Raw genomic sequence first — 20,311 nt, 5'->3', positions numbered from 1 at the left:
GAGCTGAGAGGTGGGGGTGCGGCAGCCACGCCCTAGGATCCCAGATCAACACTTTCTGGAGTTTTACTTTTAGAAGTTGCCACTGAATGGTGTTGGAGTGGAGGCTTTAAAGCCAAAGAAAGACAAAAATAACCACTGTGCCCTCTGAAATAATTTGAGAGGCAGGCAGGCAGGAAGCCACCGCTGCCACACACAGGGCCTCTGTCTGATGCAGGACTTCTTTGAGTTGAGGCCTTTTGAACAGCAGCAGGAGCTGCGAACATGCTGGGTGGCTCTCTGCACACGCGGGACAGGGCTTGTCCTTGGGGGGTCTTCCCTGTGGAGGGGCAGGAAGGCCACAGCTGTGGGCTGGCAGGGGCAGAAGGACCAGGGGTGGGCTTCTGAGCACAGGCCCTGCAGCCACCCTGCATTGGGCAGGATCTCGAGCCCAGACCTGCGCTCCATCTGCTCAGGAGGCGGGGGCTGGGGAGCTCACCCACCCTCTAGAGCCTTAGCTGTTGATTATGTTGGACTGCCAAAAGGATGGGGAGAAATGATATCAGAAACAGAGAGAGAGAGAGAGAGAGAGAGAGAGAGAGAGAGAGAGAGAGAGAGAGAGAAGAGCTGGGACTGTGGGGTCAGTGCAAAGAGACCAGGGGCCAGGAGGACACAGCCATAAACTGTCCCAGGTGGTCCTGTAACAGAGGGCACATCCTTGGTACCAAATGGGGTGTGGCCAGTGTTCCTGGGGGTTTCTGTGGCTGTTTCCAAATCTGTGAGGAGCCAGTTGTGTAGAACTGTCAGTTTCCCCACTCAGGGCAGAGTGCACGGAGCCCTAGGATGGACAGGCTATCTGGGAGCACCCTGCTGGCCCACGTCCCTCTGCCCTCGCCCCCAGCCGCCCGGCGGTCACCCAGCCTCTGGTCCTGCAGTTGTTGCTGGGAGCGGCTTCCCTTTACCTTCTCAATGAGACCACCTAAACTCCTTGTACACAGGGATTGAACTCGCCCCTTCTGTGGCCCAAGATGGAGCTCCAGAGTGGGCAGAGGGCTGGGCACAGGGCAGGTAATCAGTGAGACTCGCCCACAGAGGTTGGTACAACTGAGCGGGCATAGCACGGGGCAGGTAATAACTGAGCGGGTATAGCACCGGCCCTCGTGTGATGCTCTTATAATTCAAATACTACGAATTCCAAGGCTGCTCCTATGCCAGCCGCAAGTCCTCTGGCCCTCCTGCAGCCCCAGGAGTACTTTTTTCCTCTGCATGGTGCCCAAGCAATGGCAGTAATACGCACACACGTGGGTGAGGGGTCCCCGCGGTGGCCTGGGCCTCACCTCCTGTGCTGGCTGGCTTCCCTCATGCTGCGGGTTGGGGGCACCCTGTCCACTGCTAATTGTATCCGGGAACTTGTGCGCCCTGTGGCTGTCTCTGGCTACAGTAGATGCTAAGTCCTAAGGGGTTTTAGTGGTCCTGAGCAGCGGACACATGGCAGTGTGTAGTTGGCATGGTCACAGAGGAGCTGCTCCCGACGGCTCCTGGGAATACAAGACTGCATATCCGCAGGGGCCTGCAGCCTGCGTAGACCTTTCTCCTTCCTGGCCAATGGAGGCGCATTCTGGATGCCTGGGAAACCCCTTTATCAGCCATCCCCAGGCAGCCTTACCAAAGAGCGCTTAGCCGGGGACTGACGGGCCGCAGCGCAGCACGCCGTGCCACACTGCAAGGGCCCCGGGTCTTTCGACTCAGGAGGCACGCCAGACTCCAGGAGAGCTGGAGGATTGGCATTAACGATGTCAAAGCGAATCGCAAGAGAAGGAAATGACCCCTCTGGTTGTGTGGATTTTCCTGGCCAGGAGGGGTTTGGAATCCTGTATTGTGGCATTGTGTTTTCTGTGTGCATCCTTCACCAGCTTTGAACTCTCCCCTCCTTGAACTAACACCCCAAGAGGTGTCCTAGGGCCACAGGAGGAAGGTTGGGGACTGACTGGCTCCCAGGGAGGGCTGGCTGTGGGCAGCTTCATGGGGGCTCTTTATCGTTGAAGGGGAAGAGCCTCAAGGCTGTTCACAGAGGCCCAGGGGCCTGGTGGCCAGTTCCAGCTCGCTGTCCAGATCTTTTTTTTGCAGCCAGGAGTGAAGGGGGCCTTCCTGTAAGAAGTCCTTGTAAGATGTACACAGTCCTGCAAAGCAGACACACGGGAGAAGGCTGTTTCTAAGACAACATGGTTCTTATTGGTGAGAGACTCAACCACCCACACGGTGTGCCTCCCTGTGCCAGGTGCTGGGGACATGGCTGCGTTATCCCAGCCGCGGCCCTCTGCTCTCGGGACTCATGACTGGACGTGCTGAGCCTGCCCTGCTTCTCCACTGAGCCTGGACTTGGTGTGGAGTCTGGGAAGGCTTCCAGAAGGAGGCACCTGCAGGGTGCGGCTGCACTTTGACAGGGAGGAGCTCGGCACGGAGAGCCCTGGTGGTCCAGCACCGCTGGGCGAAGCCAGGCAGGGGAGACAGGGCGGAGGCCCCTGGAGCACCTCTCTTCAGGTGAGGCCAGGGACCAGCGAGGCCGACGGGGGACTCTGGTGATGAGTGGAGACCACTAGAAGTGCAGAGAGGAAGAGGAGCGAGGGCGCGCCTGGGGTTGGAGCTGCGGCTGCCCCCGGCCTGCCTCGCAGGGATTGCACCCTCCCCTTGCAGGCTCGATGGCAGGGGACCCCTCAGAGCTCCCCGGGGGATTCCCACAGGGATGAAACCAGGCATGTGGGCGAGACTCTAGGCCCCCAGCACCTCGCCTGTCCATCCTGAAGGACAGCTGGTGGCCGAGCTCTTAAAGGAGCAGGACATCTCTTTTCCAGTTTCATTCCAGAGTGAGTGCAGGGCTGGGGTGGACCAGAACCTATAGACAGGCTCAGGCAGGGTCCAGGAAGCTTTTGGTCAACGAGGCCACATCAGATCAGGGGCCAGAGCCAAGGAAAAAGGGTGCTTGAGATCTGGCACCATCAGACCAGGGCTAGGAACAGCATGTGCGATAGTTCTGATGGTTGCCCCACCTCTCCCCAGCGTGTCCGCCCCCCTCTGAGCCCCCTCCAGACCAAGCACCTCCATTCTCCCCACCCTATCCTCCCCAAGGTGCTTAAGGCAGGGCCATGCTGACGTGTCACAGAGACACCTAGTTATCGGTGAGACCGCCCATGGACCGGAGTTGGGGATGGGTTTCTAGGTGCTGGCCTCCCCCAGGCCTATTTTACAATTCTGGAGGTCCTGACTTCAGCCAAGGCTTGCAGCTCTGATATCTCTTATTAAGCACAAAGGCATTCTTCTCTTAGCCTTTGCCTTCCCAAATAACTTGACTGTGAGAACAGCCCTCCCATCCCGCTGTCCCTGCAGGGCCCTCTCGTAACCACCTTGGCCTCCCTGGGCTCCAAGGACCTAGATTTACCAAGAATGGAACCCAGGGACATTGTATTTCTGAGCTACATCCCTATCCCTATTTTATTTATTTATTTATTTTTTGGTGGTACTGGGGTTCCTGGAAGTCTTTCTACCTCTGGGCTACACTCCCAGACCTACTTTCTATATTTTTTAAAATTTGGAAACAGGGTCTCTTAAGCCAGCGCAGCTGGCTTTGAACCAGCGCGATCCTCCTGTCTCTGCCTCCCAAACGTGGGCATTACAAGCGTGCACCACCATGCCCAGCTCCTATCCCTATTTTTTATTCTTTATTGAAACAGGGTCTCACTGAGTTTCAAAGGGCCTCATTAAATAGCTGAGGTTGTCTGAGAACCGTGATCCTCCTGGCTCAGCCTCCCGAATGCTGGGATTACAAGTGTGCCCACCACGCCCGGCTGTGATTAGCTTTTTAGAAGCATTTCCCTTATCAATCTTTATCTTGCTTAAAACTTCTCTGGGACTCTCCCCCTCGCTGCCCCTCTGCTGGACATGGCCTCACTGTCCCGATGAGGTTTCTTCAAGAACCAGAGAGGGCAGGACAAGTGTTCTGAGACCCGCCCCTCGCGCTGCTGGGTCTTGGACTCACAGGTCTTGGATGCAGCCCGCTCTTGGCGCTCTCTGCTCCAGCCTGCCTGGAGGCCCCACTCTCTCTGCCTCCTGACCCCCAGGAGCAGGTTCCAAGAGTAAATTCCCGCAGTACTGCAGAGGATACTGCAGAGCCATCTTTCCAGGGGTGTTCAGCATGGCTTCCCTCCTGCCCTGCCTGGTATCTTGTGGAAACACACGCTCTCTCCTCCGTCTTACCTCAACCCCTATCCCTGGATCATACACAGCAAGTACCATCTCCTCTTGACATATATTTTTTTTTAATATGAAAGAGACTTTCTGGTGTTTCCTCCCACCAGCACCTGACCTTCTAAAGCTGCTTTATGGCGAAAAGAAGGAAGAACCCCATTGTTAATTCAAAGCTGCCTTCGGGATCTGACCTTAACGCAGGAAAATGTGTTGTGGTCCAATGATCATTTTGCAGAATCTAAATCTGAAAATATTCTCGCTTCAAATCTCAAGTTAAAAAAACCATGAATGTGATTATTAGTGTCTCTTAGAGTTTGTTTTTCAGGCAATAAAAACTTTATGCAATAAACCGGCTCTCATTCTTCAGGAATAATCTTTGTGTTGACTAAGTTTGAAAGTCTAGAAAAGGGATGAGGTAATAAAACCCCAATAGAAAAGGTTCTGTTGATGTGATTACGGTGTCAGAGAAACCAGAGATGATACATTTTAAAAAGAAAATGTCTCTTGACATCATCTAAACACACTCAGTAAAAAATAAAAATTAGCTCCAAGAAGAGGTGATGTTTTCAACACTCACTTTAATTTTGGGCAGTTAAGAGCAGCAGTGTATTACTCTTTAAAAATAATAAATGAACTTCCAGAATAATTGAAAAGGCTCTTCATTCCTGAGATGGCACGGAGCCTTAGTCCTCCTGCTTCCCAATTACCACCGTGAATAATGCTCCCCAAAATGGGGAGCTTTGAGAATAAAACCGCTCAATCTCAATAACGGCGAGTTAAACTTTTTATCTCTCTCTTTGGAGTTTATAAACCTCGAAATCCTGCTCTGAGCGAGAAACCAATTTTGGAAATGAGTTAAATGACCCAGAGTAAAAAGAACAACAGATGAACTTTTTCTGAGCCCTTGCAACTGGGGATGGGTCTGAATCCTGGCCCCTGACCTCTGGCTGCTCCAGTAACCTCTCCGAGGAAGGGTCGCATCCCAACCCCGCAGGGCTGGCTCCTTTCCAGAGCTTTCTAAGAAATGGTATTGTCTCTGGAAGGAAACCTTCCTGGGAGTGGGAGCCCTTGGCCTCTGACCCCATCTATGCCACCTTGAGATTTGTGGCCGACAGTACCTCTTCATAGTTATTTACCACTCCAACCCACAAGCGGCCTCTTCTCTGTCGTCGCTGGCTATCAGCGACAGGCCTTCTCTCCTCCTGGGTTCCCATCTCCTTCCTCTTTTCCAGTTTCTCTCTGCAGCCTCCAGGAGGCTGACTCCCAGACCCTGCCCAAGAATCCACAGGGCTCCCTGAGCATCCATCTAGAACTTCTGGGCCAAGACTCGGGCGTCTCCCACGGGGGTCCTCCTGCTCTTGTTCCCAGGTGCCTTCCTTCGCCCCCCAACATGTCCCTGTGATTCTCGAGACTGGGTGGGAGTGACCAGCTCACCGTGACATCCGCCAGAGCTCCCAGTCAGCTTTCTGGAAATTCCTGGAGTATTTTCAGTGGTCACAAGGACTGCGGTGGGGTTCTATCAGTACTGAGAGGGCAAAACCCAGACATTGTGCATCACAAGGGATAATCCTCCACGACAGTGAGTCATCACTTGTGCTCATTTTTATGAAAATGGACCTAATGGGTATTTTGTAGCAAAGACATATTTATAACCGTTGGAGCCTAGAAACTAACTCTGGTTATACACAAACAGAGTATTTTCTGCACGGCTTCACATACTTGGAGTTTTCCTGGGATGCAATTACTAGGGAAACCAAGGGAAGTATACACAGCTTTGCTGAGAACTTTATCAAAAGTTGCTCATCATTATCTGGTTGCCAGGGGCAACACAGTGTGTGGTATATGAGTTGCCAGTTTAATGCACCTGTATCGGCTGCGTTTGAGGAAGATACTTTCATGTCAGCATCTGGCTACTTCATTAAGAATTCTGTTGTGTTGTGCACCAGTTAAAGCATATTTTTTTTAAAAAAATTCTGTTATGTTCTTGCATGAACATTTACATATTGAAACACACACAACTTTACTGCAAAGTACTTTCTTTATATCTCTCATGTACTTTTCAATGACTATACCACGTTTTGAAATAGTATGTATAAGTTGATTATCTAATTATTATTTTCATGGCAGGGCAATAAAGGGGGCATTCCAAAATATTTGCTTTAAAAAGTGAGTGCTGGCCAGACCTGGTGGCGCACACTTGTGATCCCAGCATTTGGGAGGCAGACACTGGAGGCTCACAGGTTCACAGACGGCCTCAACTACTTAGTGAGGCCCTTTGCAACTCAGTGAGAACCTATTTAAAAAATAACAAGACTAAAAAATAGGGCTGGGGTGTAGCTTGGAGGTAGAATGCCCCTGGGTTCCATCCCCAGTACTGCAAACAAAACAAAACAAAACAAAAAACAAAAAAAAGAAGAGTGCTGTATCTGAAATTGCTGAAAACACTGCATCATGGTCTGGTGTGGACCCAGGTGCCGTCCCAGAGGAGGACGTGGGGGTTGTTAGCTCACCTGCTCACGAATTGGTTAACCAGTGCTCATCCACCAGTGCCCCGCCTGAGTGCTGTCTGCGTGATCTGAGGAGCTCACCGACCACTGCTCAGGAGTTCTGTGGGCCTGCCGTGTGTGTGTGTGTGTGTGTGTGTGTGTGTGTGTGTGTGCACGCGCACAAAGGAAGGACAGCTCTCTCCCATGGAAAGAGGACAGTGCCACCCCTCTGCAGAGGGCAAAAGAAGACAAGGAGCCATGCACAGGCCGTGCTTAGTGCTGGGGCCACACTCAGGGCTCCCGTCTACTCTTCTAGACACCTCTACTTCTGTCTGTTTCTTAGCAACTGTTTCTTAACACGCGCCTTCCTTCTTTCCTTCCTCCTTCCATGCATCTATCATCTATCAATCATCTATTCTTGTTTGTTTCTATGTATCTATCTATGCATCTATGTATCTGTGTATTATGTACCTATGTTATCTATGCATGTATCTATGTATCTATGTTACCTATGTATCTATGTATCTGTGCATCTATGTATCTATGTATCTATCTGTATAAATATGTGTGTATGTATGTATGTATGTATGTATCTATGCATCTATGTATGTATGTATGTTTGTATGTATCTATGTATCTATCATGGCACTGACCTCTCCCATGGACCCCACCACTGCCCAGCTCCCACCCACCCTCTCCTTCTTTATATGTTAAAGCCATTAACTCAAGCTTTCATGTTAACGTCACTAATTTCTATGCTTTTAACCTATCTCCTTTCTTTTTAAACACCAAATTTAAAAACTCATTCCGCCTCTATTCCCTTCTTCTCTCTTTTATCTCAGTTTAATATCTGGGCTTTAAATTCTAGCCTTCTAATTCCTTTCCTCCTGTCTCCTGTGGCTGTCAGCTTTTTAAACCTCTTATTTTAAACCTCATCTGCTTTATTGATTTTCCTGTGTTCTAACTTATTTCTGTTTTACTTCCACTTGGGGCCTTGGGTCTGCTTCTATCATTTTTAGAGAGGAAAAAATAACTATCCTTCTTTATTCTTTTCTCTTTCCAAATAATCCAGATGTTCCACAGAGAACAAATAAGCAGGCCAAGCGTACAGCTAACCTTGTGGTTACGCACTGTGGTCAGGGACGCGGTGACAGGCACCCGGAAGCCCAGGAGTCCCTGGTTCCCGCAGGTGGGTGATCAACGGCAGGGGCGTTCTCAGAGCGCAGCCCAGCCCCGCGTCTCCTCTGGGTGGCCGGCCATGGGGGGCAGCGCCCTTCAGCTTCGCTCTCCCGTCCACCCCCGCCGACCTGGCTCCTCCCGCCGCCCCTCACGTCATGCCCTCCTAGCCCCGTGACTCCCTGGGAGGCGTCCCCACCCCGCAGCCCTCAGTGCCCTGCCCAGCCTGAATCCCCTCTGTCTTCATATTAGGGGGGGGTCTCCCATCACCTCTTGTGCTGTGTCTTTTAGTATCTGTGCGGCAGGCCAGTTTTGAGCACCCAGCGGATTCCGTTGGCAAGACAGCCCGGATGGGTTCCGCTGTGGGGCACGGCCTCGCAGAACCGGAGGAGCAGACGCAGCGAGCGGTCCTCCGCCCTACCTTGGGCCCACCGCAATTTCACACACTAAGCTCACCGAAAAGGAGGGCTGCCCCCGGCCTGCTTTGCTCCCTGCTGTCCCGGGCCTCAACAGCTCCCACAAGCATCTCGCCACTGAGAACGCCTTCCACCGGGTTCGCCACAGCGCCTACGGCTGGGCTAAGACGCGGACAGTGGTGCTTTGCAATAGCCCCGAGGCTTCCTGCCGTATTCAGCCCAGCTCTGGGCCTGGAATGTGCTGCCAGGGACAGGTCTTTCAATGAGCCCTTCCCTATGGAACAGGAAGCCTGGCTAGGCGGCACAGACTACAGACAACACTCAGTGTCGGCCGGCAGGTCAGCAACTCAGAAGTAAAGAGCCGGCGTACTTTGTGGATGGTGGGTGTCCATTGCTGCTCAGCAGGGGCGTGTTCCAAGTGGACTTTGAGGGCTGGGCCGCAGCTCAGTGATCTAGCACCTGCTTAGCACGCACAGGCAAAGCACACTGTGAGGCAGGTTCTCTCCTCGGAGCCCAGGTGCCCACACGGCGGGTAATCTCTCAAGAGAGGTTCTTTTGGAGGTGCTGTGGGCAGCCATGTTGCCAATGAAGCCGACTGTCTCAGAGGCCTGGGATTTTAGGGGAACCCCTCCTGTCTTCCAGTGAACATCCAGCCCCCCAACCTCGGTGGCTGACGGCAGGCTGCAGAGGGGCCAGTCGGCCGGGCTGCCCTGTGCCAGGGGCCTTGGCACCTGCTGAGTCCAGGTGAAGTTCCTGTGACCAAGCCCTCCTGCAGGACTCGTCCTATTAGCAAATGGTGTTTGGAAAATAGTGCAGTTATAGGCAGTACCTAAATGAGTCCTGCAGGAGACGGTACTTTTTTTTTTAGCCACTTAATTGAATCGGTGGCAGTAAATCTTTCAGTCTTCCCTTAGCATTTAGAATTTCAATTTACTCCATGGTTTTTTGCACTCCACGCTCAGAGAAAATGAGCATTTGTACCGAAAAGCTTTTAATCAACCATTCTCAAAATGTCAGTCCCCTCTTATCTCCAAAGCCCACCGAAATCTTTGCGCCTCTGGTTTTAAAAACACATCCGGTTCCTGTGCTAGTTTCCAGCATTCTTTATCATGGCTTAATCAGCGTCGCTTTTGATGTTCATCTCTCCCTTAATGTTCATCTCTCCCTTAATCTTCTTAGATTTCTTTTTAAGGTGAGCTTTCCACTTCAATCCAGTTCCGCTGACCTGTTAAGGTCTATGGCTGCTGCTTGGAGACAGAAACTGGCGTCTGTGGAGCCCCCACCCCGCCTGGGCCTCTGTTTTAGCACAAGGAAGGTTAATTGCCCGGCCTTTAATTAAACCAGTCATATTTCTTGAACGTTGTTTGTGGAGCTCTGGGGTAAATTAAGCCATAAACCTGTCCTCATTTGTGAGGACTTGGAGTTTCGAGAGCTCTTGCACACTCTTTCCCCAAAGATTGGTCATACCAAGAGCTAATTTCTTAAAAAAAATGATGGAAAAAGAAAACCAAATATACTGAAAGAAATATAATTTTAGGGATTTTAACAGCAAATGTTTTACTTAGCTATGGCTGGGGGAAAAGCCTGCTTTTTCCTGCTTTTGTGACAAAATATAAAAAGCACCAGGGAAATGCCTGACCCGGTGAGACCACAGAGACACATCTCCCTGGGACCCCTGAGCCCAGGGCAGGAAGCAGGCCCCCCTCTGGGCCCTGCCAGGGCCGCAGTCACGTGAGTGGCCACCAGGGGGCGGCAGGCCTCCCACCTGCGGACCTGCTAATCAGCTTCCTGTCTGCCCTGACCCCCTGCGAGGGGCAGCCGAGTTCGCCATCGATTTCTCCCTGGCCTTCTGATTTCGAGGAGCCTCATCAGCTGTGCGGTCTTCAGCCTTTGCTCTTGATTTGTCAGGAGAATGAGTTATCTGAGCTGACGCGCCCCGTGATTTGTAGGTTGGAGAATTCAGCCGTACCGCTGTGACCTTTTCAATATTCTGTTATTAGAGGGGCTGGCCATTTCAACTTCCTCCTGAACAAAGTGTCTTCAACACGTGTGGATGGGGGAGAAGGGCCAGCTAATCAGGACACCGAATGCTGAAAAGGTCGGACGGGGCCGTGGGTATTAATATTCAGGGTCCGTCCCAGCACCCTGAAGCCTGCGAGACTCGAGACCCCAGGGTCTGGCGGGCCCCTGCAAAGGCTGGATCCTTTTCCACTCCATACAGACAGGGACTGCTGTTCCTCCTCCTCTCTTCTTTTAAACAGCCGACTAGACTGCTTACCCTGGCTACCCCTGGGTGCTTCCTACTCTCCTTTCCACTGCCCTTCACGATCCACCCTCTGACGGATGCTCCAGCCACCTGGAACATGCCAGGCTCCGTCCAGCCTCGGGGCCTTGGCACACGCTTGGCCTTGGCCTGGCTCGGCTCTCTTTCCTCCGGTTTTGGCCTGGCTGCCTCCGCTGACAGGCCATCTCCTCGTGGAGGTCTTCCTGGGCTCCCCTCACCGTGGGACATCACCCCGCCCACTTTTCTTTAGCGTCTCCATTTGTCACACACGCATTTATTCTCTGCCTTTCTCTCGTCACTCGTCAGCTGGGGGGGGGGTGCAGTCACACGAGGCCACCACCATATCCGAAGGGCTTGGCACCGTCAGGAGAACAGGGCAGGCCCTTGGTGTATGGTTACAGCCTCAAAGTGACGGCACTATGGACTACGAGTCCCACCTTTCAATCTCCCCCCCGGCCTGTGTCCTCGGGTCTCCTCCCTTCTAGGAGGACGCACTGTGCATTCTCCAGATACAAGAAACCAGACGAGACCCAGCTCCTGGACATGGACTCCGCACAGCCACTCAGCAACGGCCAGTGGCCAGTCCAGAGGTTCTTATACATACACATGGCAGCTTTCTTTCTTTCCTTCCTTCCTTCTTTCTTTCTTTCTTTCTTTCTTTCTTTCTTTCTTTCTTTCTTTCTTTCTTTCTTCGGTACTGAGGATGGAACCCAGGGGCATTCTACCTCCAAACTACACCCCCAACCCATTTTTTCTTCTTTATTTTGAAACAGGGTCTCACTGAGTTGCAAAGGGCCTCACTAAGTAGCTGAGGCTGGCTGCCACCCAGATCCTCCTGTCTCCACCTCCTGATGCCGGGATTACAAGCCTGTGTCACCACACCCAGTTAAATGAAGCCATTTTCAAGAGCCAAGTTTTAAACTTACCTACTTAGAAACTCACTCTAGCTTAACAACCCTTCACGTCCTACAAGCTCCTCTTGGTCAGGGCATCCTAACAATGTTCAAGTATACATCTAAACCTGGATTAGTATTGAAATGTCAAGGTCAGAGAGTGTCAGGACAAGAAGGAACCATCCCTGTGATTTGGTGCCCTCTCGTTGAAAGAGGACCCTGTGATCGCTTTGGGAACCGCTGGTGGCCGAGCACAGCTATTCTTTTTTCCTGGACAGCTCAGCTCAGAGTCGACAGGGATGAGCCCAACCCCTTGACTTGCTCAGAGTGTGGAAGACGTGTGCCAACGTGACCAGACCCAATTGCCCTGCAGACAGTGAAGATAACTGGGCCAGTAATTCTGTTCCTCAGGCCCAAGCTTCATGTCTGTGTCTCCAGGGCGTGGGGTGAGGCTGGTCTCCAGCACTTCCTGAAAGTGTGTGGGGCTGGGGTGTGCGGTCTCTGACACCGCGTGATTTGCAGCCGGGAGGTCTCCCTGCGGTCCTAGGGCACACGAGGAAGGCGGTGTACGACACGCTCCCTCTTCAGAGGTTTCCTAGGAATCCAACCACAGCATCCGGGAAGGCCTGCAGCTTGATTCTCGTACGCGACCCTGGATTTCTAGGGTGACGGCGTGACGTGCCCCCACCCCCACAGCATATGACATTCTTCGGGGAACACTTGTCCTGAATCTCATTCTGCAGCAAGCAGAGGGGTGTGAAGAGCCACATGAGGCCCGGCTCTCTCTCCTCTGCTCTCTCAACCCTGAGGATGAAAGTTGTTACGAAGCGCATGGGGGCAGCGTCCTGCCCTCTGGGGTTTTCTGCCACAGACCAGAGATCAGGGGAGCTGGAAAGGAAATGGGAGCTGAGGGTTTTAAAGAGCCCGTGAGCTCCCATCCTTGGGAGAGAACAAGCCAGGCAGTTCCACGGCGGCAGAGATGCCCTGAACAGAAACATGGTGCCCTAGTTCTCCGGCTGGTTGGCTGGAACTTTGTTTTTTCAGTTCTGCTGCTGCCAATCCAGGCCGCGCAGGCGGGATCAGGATCCCGGCGTCTGAGAGACCCGAGGAGCCAGGAGGCCATCTCGTGCAGCCCCGCCTCGTGCAGGTTAACCTTGTCCAAGGAGGTCTGGCCATTGCCCCGGCTGCTGAGAGGCCAGGAGACCTTGAAATGCACGGCCTGCCTAGCGCATCTTTCTGTACTATGATGGTTTAGATAGAAAACGCTCCCAGCAAAGTGTGTGTGTTGGCAAGACGATGTCCAGAGGTGGAATAATTACACCAGGGCTCTTGTGCCATCAGCGGTAAGTTCACTAATGGGTGAAGAATTCCAAGGCTGGGTGGTAAGAGGCAGGGCGTGATTGGAGGAGGTAGGGCATGGGGGGGGGGCTTGTCCCTGGCCCCTTCCTCTCCCTCTCCACTGCCCGAACCTCTGAATCCATAAGCCAAATAATCCTTTCCTACTCTAAGTTGGCCTTGGCAGATATTTTTGTCACCGTGATTAAAAAAAAAAGCTGACTAATATGTTTACCTTGGCGCTCTTGGCCATGGAATGCATTCTTTGCTAGTAAATGTGATTTATGGCAGGAGGCATGGACCATGCAGGACCAGCTCAACCGCTGAAGAGGCCAGAGACTCGGCCTCTGAAGGTGAGCAGCATGGGCGGCCAGCCAGCCCTCCGAGGCCGAGCGCAGCGCTGCCTCTGGATGTGAGGCTCAGGTGAACGTCCCCGTTTGGTAGTAGCCTGCGTTCAGTGCAGTTTCCGTCCCTTTTCTTCTGAGGATATAGTCTTTTTTTTTTCTTTTCTTTTCTTGGTAGTACTGGGGATGGAACCCTTCTACCTCCGGGCTACACTCCCAGACCTATTTTATGTTTTATGTGGAAACAGGGTCTCTTAAGGCAGCGAGGCCGGCTTCGAACCTGCGCGATCCTCCTGTCTCCGCCTCCCAAGCACGGGGATTTCAAGCCTGTGCCGCCACGCCCAGCAGAGGATACATTCTTATCTATAGAGGGTAGCAAAACTCATATGGAAACATTCCAGAACTGATCACTGAGACGCATGCTGAGTGACTGACAGGCAGGTAGTGTGTGCAGAGTGGACGCGCTGCTTGAGGATGGCTCACGTCCCGAGTGGGATCGAGCCGATGGCCCCAGATTTGATCATGGTCCTTAGAATAATACACCATTTAGAACTGATCAGTCAGGAGTTTAATTCTGAAACTCCTTATGTGATATTTTCAGGCTGCAGTTGACCACAGGTACGGAGACCGTGGAAAGAGAGCACGGGTAAGCGTCCGCGCAGCTCCCCGAGGGCGGCTCTGTGCGTGGGGCTCCTAGACACTGCCCGTGAGCCTCCCCCTCTGCGGCTTCTAACCTGCGTCCTTGTGCTACAATAAGCCAAACCACGGCTGAAGGCTCCTCTGAGTTCTGCGAGTCCTTCCTGTGAACTGCTCAATAGTCGGTTTTAGAAGTGAGGGTGTCCTTGGGGACCTCCTAGCTGCCAAACTGGAGGCCAGGAAACAGGAGGGGGCCAGGGAGAACGGGGTCCAGACACCATCGGGTGTCCCAGCGCACGGCTGCGCCCCGTGCACTTGGCGGCCCTGAGCCTGGAAACGCCAGGCACCAGAGGACCGCGCGGTGGCCCGTCCTCCGTGCAGCGCAGGCCGCCCCGGGCCTTGCCGTCAGGGTGCCTGCACCTCCGGGCCCACGGGGCCTCCTCTTGTTGCTCCGCTGTGGCCACGTAGGCCCGACACATGACCCGACCTAATCGCTTTCTTCCCTGAGTGAAGATCAGTTCGCAGGCCCAGAGTTTTTCCTGATACCAAGTGACGTTTTCTACAAGAGGGAATTGCAACTCTGAATTTGGGCCTCAGTTCTCAGGGCGGGGCGAGCGGATCTGCAGCCCCATGTAGGCGACCATCCCAATCGGTGAAGGGCGCAGCGGTGGCGGCCGGCACGGGAACTGGGCTGCGGCCCACACAGGGACACTGAAGGCTCTCCCAGCAGAGTCAAGGAAGCCCTTGGAGCAGGGGCCATGCAGAACCAGGCCTGTGACCTCCCTGCGCGGGGCAGAGGGCGGCCACCACGACAGCAGGCCAGGCCGGGCCAGATCGAAGTCAACCCAGTGCGGGGGAAACGCAGGTCCTGGCGCCCAGCCCCACGCAGCCCTTCTCACCACCGAGACCTGCTCCCTCGGTCTCCACAGGGAGCTAGCTTGGGCCCTCCTCCACGGCAAGAGTGCAGAGGGACTAGCATGGCGCCAGGAGCGCGGCAGCGCTGTCCTGACCGTCTGGCCACCTGGTGCCAGCAGGGCTGAGTTAACCCCTTTCTGGATGGTCCCGTGGCAGAGGCATCCCTGATGGCAGAGGACACAGGACAGCCACGTCCTGATGCAGGTAAAAGAGCTCCCCCTCTTCCCCAGGGCACAGGGAGGCCCTGTGGTGCACTGGGTCCTGTCTAGCAGTCTGCCTCTCCACCCTGCGCTCAATCCCAACCCCTCCGGAAGCTCCCCAGCTCCAATGGCCCTGTTCTCTCTCCTTCAGCTGCAGCCGGGGTGTTCTCAGAGCCCACAGCCCTCACCAGGAACCCTGCCCTAACTATTTCTGCGCCCCACCAGCTCAGTTCTCCAGGGCACGGGAGGCGATGGTTGTTGCCCAGTGGGCTGAGCCTGGGGCCAGGGCACGGCAGGTAACGCAGACAAAGGCAGCCATGGTCGGCAGGCTGTGGCAGGCTCGAGGAGGCGGGCTGAGGCTGCCGCCGCTCTGCCCCTTTGCAGAGATGGTCCCATCGCCTGGCATCTGAGCCCTGGCCAGTCCCGCCGGAGCCACTGATCTGGATAGCTCTACTGAAGGAGCCTATCGTCGCGGGAGAGTTCTGTGTTTGGAAAACCCAGCCAGTGGCCCTGGGGAAGCCTGTGGAGGACACCTGAAGGAAGGGAGGACTTGTTCTGCACTGAAGGAACACGACGGGCGTGTGTCCAGCGCACGCAGAGGAGCAAGAAGACAGGACAGTGTAGACGTAGGAAGGCCATTCCAGTAGGCAGGCTCAGAGTGTGGACTCTCGTCCTGCCAGCTCGGGACGGGGCAGGAGCCTGGAGACCGTGCGGGAGGAGGCTGAGGACAGTGGTGCCCTCAAAGGAGATGCTGATTCAGGGACCAGGAGGTGGAAGGACAAGAGGTGCTGGAGGCCGTGTGGCCCATAGGTGCGAGGACGGGGTGCACATCGGGCCCTGGCCTAGACGTGAGCTTTGACCTCAGGCCTGCTGAGGCTCACCAGCCACTCACCAGGCCTCCCAGCGGGCCTGCCTCTCTGGGTACCTGGGGGCCTCGGGCCATGTCTGCAAGCTGTGCCCAGGGGCCCGAGTGACCGAGGCCCTCAGAGAGCACGGTTCCCACGCACCAGGGCAGGCCAGCCCGAGGTCGTGGGGAGAGGAGCCCAAGAACCCCCCAGAAGAAAAAGGCCCTGCACCTCTGGGAAGAGCCTGTGGAATATTATGGATGTGGCAGCTGACTGGTGTGCATCCCTGAGGATGGAGTCTCTGGATGCAATGTCACCCTGTGTTACTCCTTGGGGATGGATGACCGGAGTGTCCACATCCCCCTAAACACTCGGCGACAGGGCACACACGGCTCCGCTGAGCGTCTGGTCGGTGCTCGGGAGGTGGCCTTCCCTGAGAGCCCCCGTGACAACAGGTCGTTTCTCTGGCAGCCGCCTTCTTGGGCTGTGTCCCCCTGTCCCTGGGGATGTACAAGCAGAGGGTCCATGGCTGTGGCTGTCAGGGGAGAGGAGATTCTGCCCTGGCTGGAGGAATGGTGACAGGATTCCTTCCAGCCCCAGCAGACGCGGTTGGCACTTTGGTATTGCTCAAGCTCCATATCAGTTTATTTATTTATTTATTTATTTTATTTTATTTTATTTTATTTTATTTTGTGGTACTGGGGTTCCTGGAAGCCCTTCTACCTCCGGGCTACACTCCCAGACCTATTTTTACATTTTTATTTGGAAACTTCAAACCTGCGTGATCCTCCTGTCTCTGCCTCCCAAGCGCGGGGATTACAAGCGTGCGCCACCACGCCCGGCTCCATATCAGTTTATTTAAACAACACTCCCATAGCCAGCAACCCCAGGGAGGGTGTGGCCAGCTTGCCATCCCGCTTCCAGCTGGTTTTCATGCACCTTCTGTAACATTCTGCAGGACCTCCATGGAGGCAGAGGCCTTTATCCCCTGGAGAGTTCCCATGCTGGGTGGACAAGGGGCCATCCTGCTCTGGGGACACCCAGCAGCTCCCCACTTCCCAGACAAGTCCTTCCTGACACCAGAAGTTGGTCCCACACTTTGGAAGGAAGACTCCAAAGGAGGGGCCAGAGCCCTGGGCGCACACAGATTCAGAGGCAAGTTCTGAATTCACCGTCTCTGAGTTGTGCAGGTGGAATGGTCCTCTGATGGTTTTCCTTCTACACAGAAATAGGGATGGCACTACAATCCTCATTAAATGGGAACCCTTCCAATCAGTTTCTCGGTAGAAAGTCAAACCCCAAAACTCCCCCGCAATAGACTGAAGTTGTTTCTCAAAATGCACATGTTGAAGCCTAGACCTTGAACATGGTGGTGGTATTTGGAGGTGTAGACCCTGGGAGGTTATTAGACAATCAGGGCGGCCCCCACAAATGGGATTACTGTTCTTACTGGAGGAGTCATAAAAGAAATTCATATTTTCTCTCTCTCTATCTCACTGAAAGAGACATAAAAGAGATTCATATTCTCTCTCTCTCTCTCATTGGAAGAGACATAAAAGAAATTCATATTCTTCCCCTCCCCTCCCCCTCCCCCTCCCTCATCCCTCCCTCCCGAGTTCTGAGAAGCACCTTTTCTCAGGCCACTCGGTCCACAGTGTCTGGTGACAGTAGCCAGGTTGACAAACACACTTGATATGGACATGAGCGGGAGACGACCGGCCCAGTGCCGCAGACTCAGGCCACAGAATCCCAGCACCTTAGAGCTGGACAGACACCAGACACGAAGGGCACCCTCGCAAGGCAATCGTCTGGGAATGAGGGGCTGGGTCCCTTGATGGAGCTGGTGCCTGGCTGGCTGGCTGGTTGGCTGTTTCAATGGTGACCCCTCTGTCTATCCTGAAGGAACCAACTCTCAGCACCCTTCCTCCCTCGGTGGCCTCCTGAGCACCTGCTACCTGTCCTGTCTGGGGCTGGGGAAAGGCCTTCACCTGTGAAAGTGATGGTTTGAGTGAAGGCATCAGTTTATGAGTTTGAGCTTAGAAACTTATAAACAGCTTATAAGTCTTGAGTTGGGCACAGTGGTATGTACCGGCAATTCCAGTACTCAGGAGGCTGAGACTGGAGGACGATAGGTTCGAGGTCAGCCTCAGCAACTTAACGAGACTGTAACAACTTAGTGAAGCTCTGTTTCATAATAACAAAAAATAAATACAAGGGGCTGGGGTATAGCTCAGAGGTAGAATGCCTCTGGGTTCAATCCACAGTACCCCCCAATATATCTATAAAGTGATATTTTGAACAACACACACACACAAACAAAACTGTGTGCGTGTGTTACATAAACACAGAGGAAAAACCTCTAGAAACTTATACAGTCTACTATTATCTGTAGTTCTTTCTGATGGCAAATAACTTCTATTTTCCTCTTTTGTGCTTTTCTATATTTCTTAAGTTTCTGGAAATAATACATGATGCCTTTGTAATCAGAAAAAGTAGCAACAATAAAAAGAAAGTAATAGCGGTGACTTTTAAAGACCCCCAATCAAGGTTTTCCCGCTTTGATTGAAACCTCAAAGCCTTGCGCTCATTCCTCATTGTCAGAAAACAGCTGGAGTGTTGGGAAAACGCGGAGGAAATCAACTGGCAGGAGGAAGTGGCGGAGGGGCTCTCAGGTGGGCGCTACCTGTGGGGCCAAGTTGGTCCATTAGAAGCAGCTACCAGAAAAATACCTCCTTGCCTAGAAACCTGGCTTCCTGTCACATGGGGATCAGTTGTGGACTCTGAGGTTAATTTGTTCTTCCCACACTGACATCCTTTAAAGCGAGATGAACCTTTGTGAGAAAAGTGTGGAGACAGGAGAAAATGTTACACGTTTCTGAGACAGCCACGGCCCAGGAGAGCAGACATATTACCAGTGTCATCCGATATTTAGACCTAAGAAGTGAAGCCATCTATTCTGTTTACAAATGGGAAGATACCGTCTTATTGCGATGTCAGTGCTCCCCCAATCGACCCACGGATTCAATGCCATCCAACTTAAATTTCCAGGAGTTATGTGTGCACGCACCTGTGTGCATGCTCTCAAATGGATTCTACAATTTATAGATGCATACAGAGACCCAAGGGCAGCTGCAGCGTCCTTAAAGAAGAAGAATAATGGCTTGCCCCATGAGAATCAAAGCTCATTGCAAAGTTCTAGAAATTGAGACAGTGTGGTCCTGGTGCTCAGATCCACTGAATTGAAGAAAGAGCTCTGCAGTAGGTCCTTGGAAGGAGGTGTCTGATGGGACACGTGGGCGTTTTGAAAAAAAATTCTGAGTGAAATTTTGGATCTACATAAAAATAAGAAAAGTAGGCCCATGCTTTATACCATTCACAGAAAAATTAAAACCAAGTAGACTAAAAATAAACATGGATTCCCTTCCTGGAACAGCAGCATTGGGGACTCTAGAACTGCTTTCCAGAGAAGCAACCATCTCTGGTGACCAGATAAACATACAAAATCCAAAGCTCCCTACCCACCAGTCTAAGGTGCCTAGAAAATTGTCCTGAGAGAATGCGGAACGTGAGGTTTTTATTCAATAAAATATACTGCAACTCAGTAAGATCAAGGCAACTCTTACTTGGGCCACGGCTTGCTTATTCCTCCTCTCCCAGATGGGTCTGGGCAGAGGAAGCTCCACTCTGGCTGGGGTGGCCAAGGAGAGAGGGCTTCCTCTCCCCCAGCTCCTAGTCAAGGTCTGCAATATCTTCACCGTAAGGGGATTCCAGCACATCTCACCCCTCCCTCCAGCTCCATGGTGCAGAGACTAAACTGCAGGTGAGTGCAGCTGGGCATCTTCCATCAGACCTTGAATTATAGTGACAGAGGCCCTCCTGCTGAGGCCAAGGACATAGGGACTTTATTGCCCTCTCCCTACCAGACTCGTAGGACAGAGGTTCCATGGCAGGTGCAGCAAGTTGAGATGATCAGAAGCTACCATCATCACCACCTTCTTCTTCTCCTCCTTCTTCTTCTTCTTCTTCTTCTTCTTCTTCTTCTTCTTCTTCTTCTTCTTCTTCTTCTTCTTCTTCTTCTTCTCCTTCTCCTTCTCCTTCTCCTTCTCCTCCTCCTCCTCCTCCTCCTCCTCCTCCTCCTCCTCCTCCTCCTCCTCCTCCTCCTCCTCCTCCTTCTTCTTCTTCTTTTTTGGTGGTACTGGGGTTCCTGGAAGCCCTTCTACCTCCAGGCTACACTCCCAGACCTATTTTTACATTTTTATTTGGAAACAGGGTCTCTTAAGCCAGCGAGGCTGGCTTCAAACCTGCGCGATCCTCCTGTCTCCGCCTCCCAAGCGTGGAGATTACAAGCGTGCGCCACCAAGCCTGGCAGAAGCTACCATCTTAACCCAAAATGCCACACATAAACCAGGGGCAAAAGAAATGGAAAGACAAGTTGGACATGGTGGTACCTACCTATAATGCCAGTACTTGGGAGGCCGAGACAGGAACATCACAAATTTGAGGCCACCCTCAGCAATTTAGCAGAACCCTTGACAACTTAGTGAGACTTTGTTTCAAAATTTG

The 20,311-nt window shown here is 52.9% G+C and overlaps 1 protein-coding gene across 1 annotated transcript in view; it reads right to left on the bottom strand.

Annotated features, from left to right (window-relative positions):
- Positions 1–20,311, bottom strand: part of FSTL4 (follistatin like 4) — a gene marked incomplete at both ends in the record, with an annotated part of 356,360 nt that overhangs the window by 146,183 nt on the left and 189,866 nt on the right. The gene's annotated exons all lie outside the window — the stretch shown is intronic.

This window comes from Muscardinus avellanarius (assembly GCF_963383645.1).
Source record: "Muscardinus avellanarius genome assembly, chromosome: 7".
NCBI lineage: Eukaryota > Metazoa > Chordata > Mammalia > Rodentia > Gliridae > Muscardinus > Muscardinus avellanarius.
Note: the sequence above shows the minus strand (reverse complement) of the source record. Positions and strands in the feature narration are given on the sequence as shown.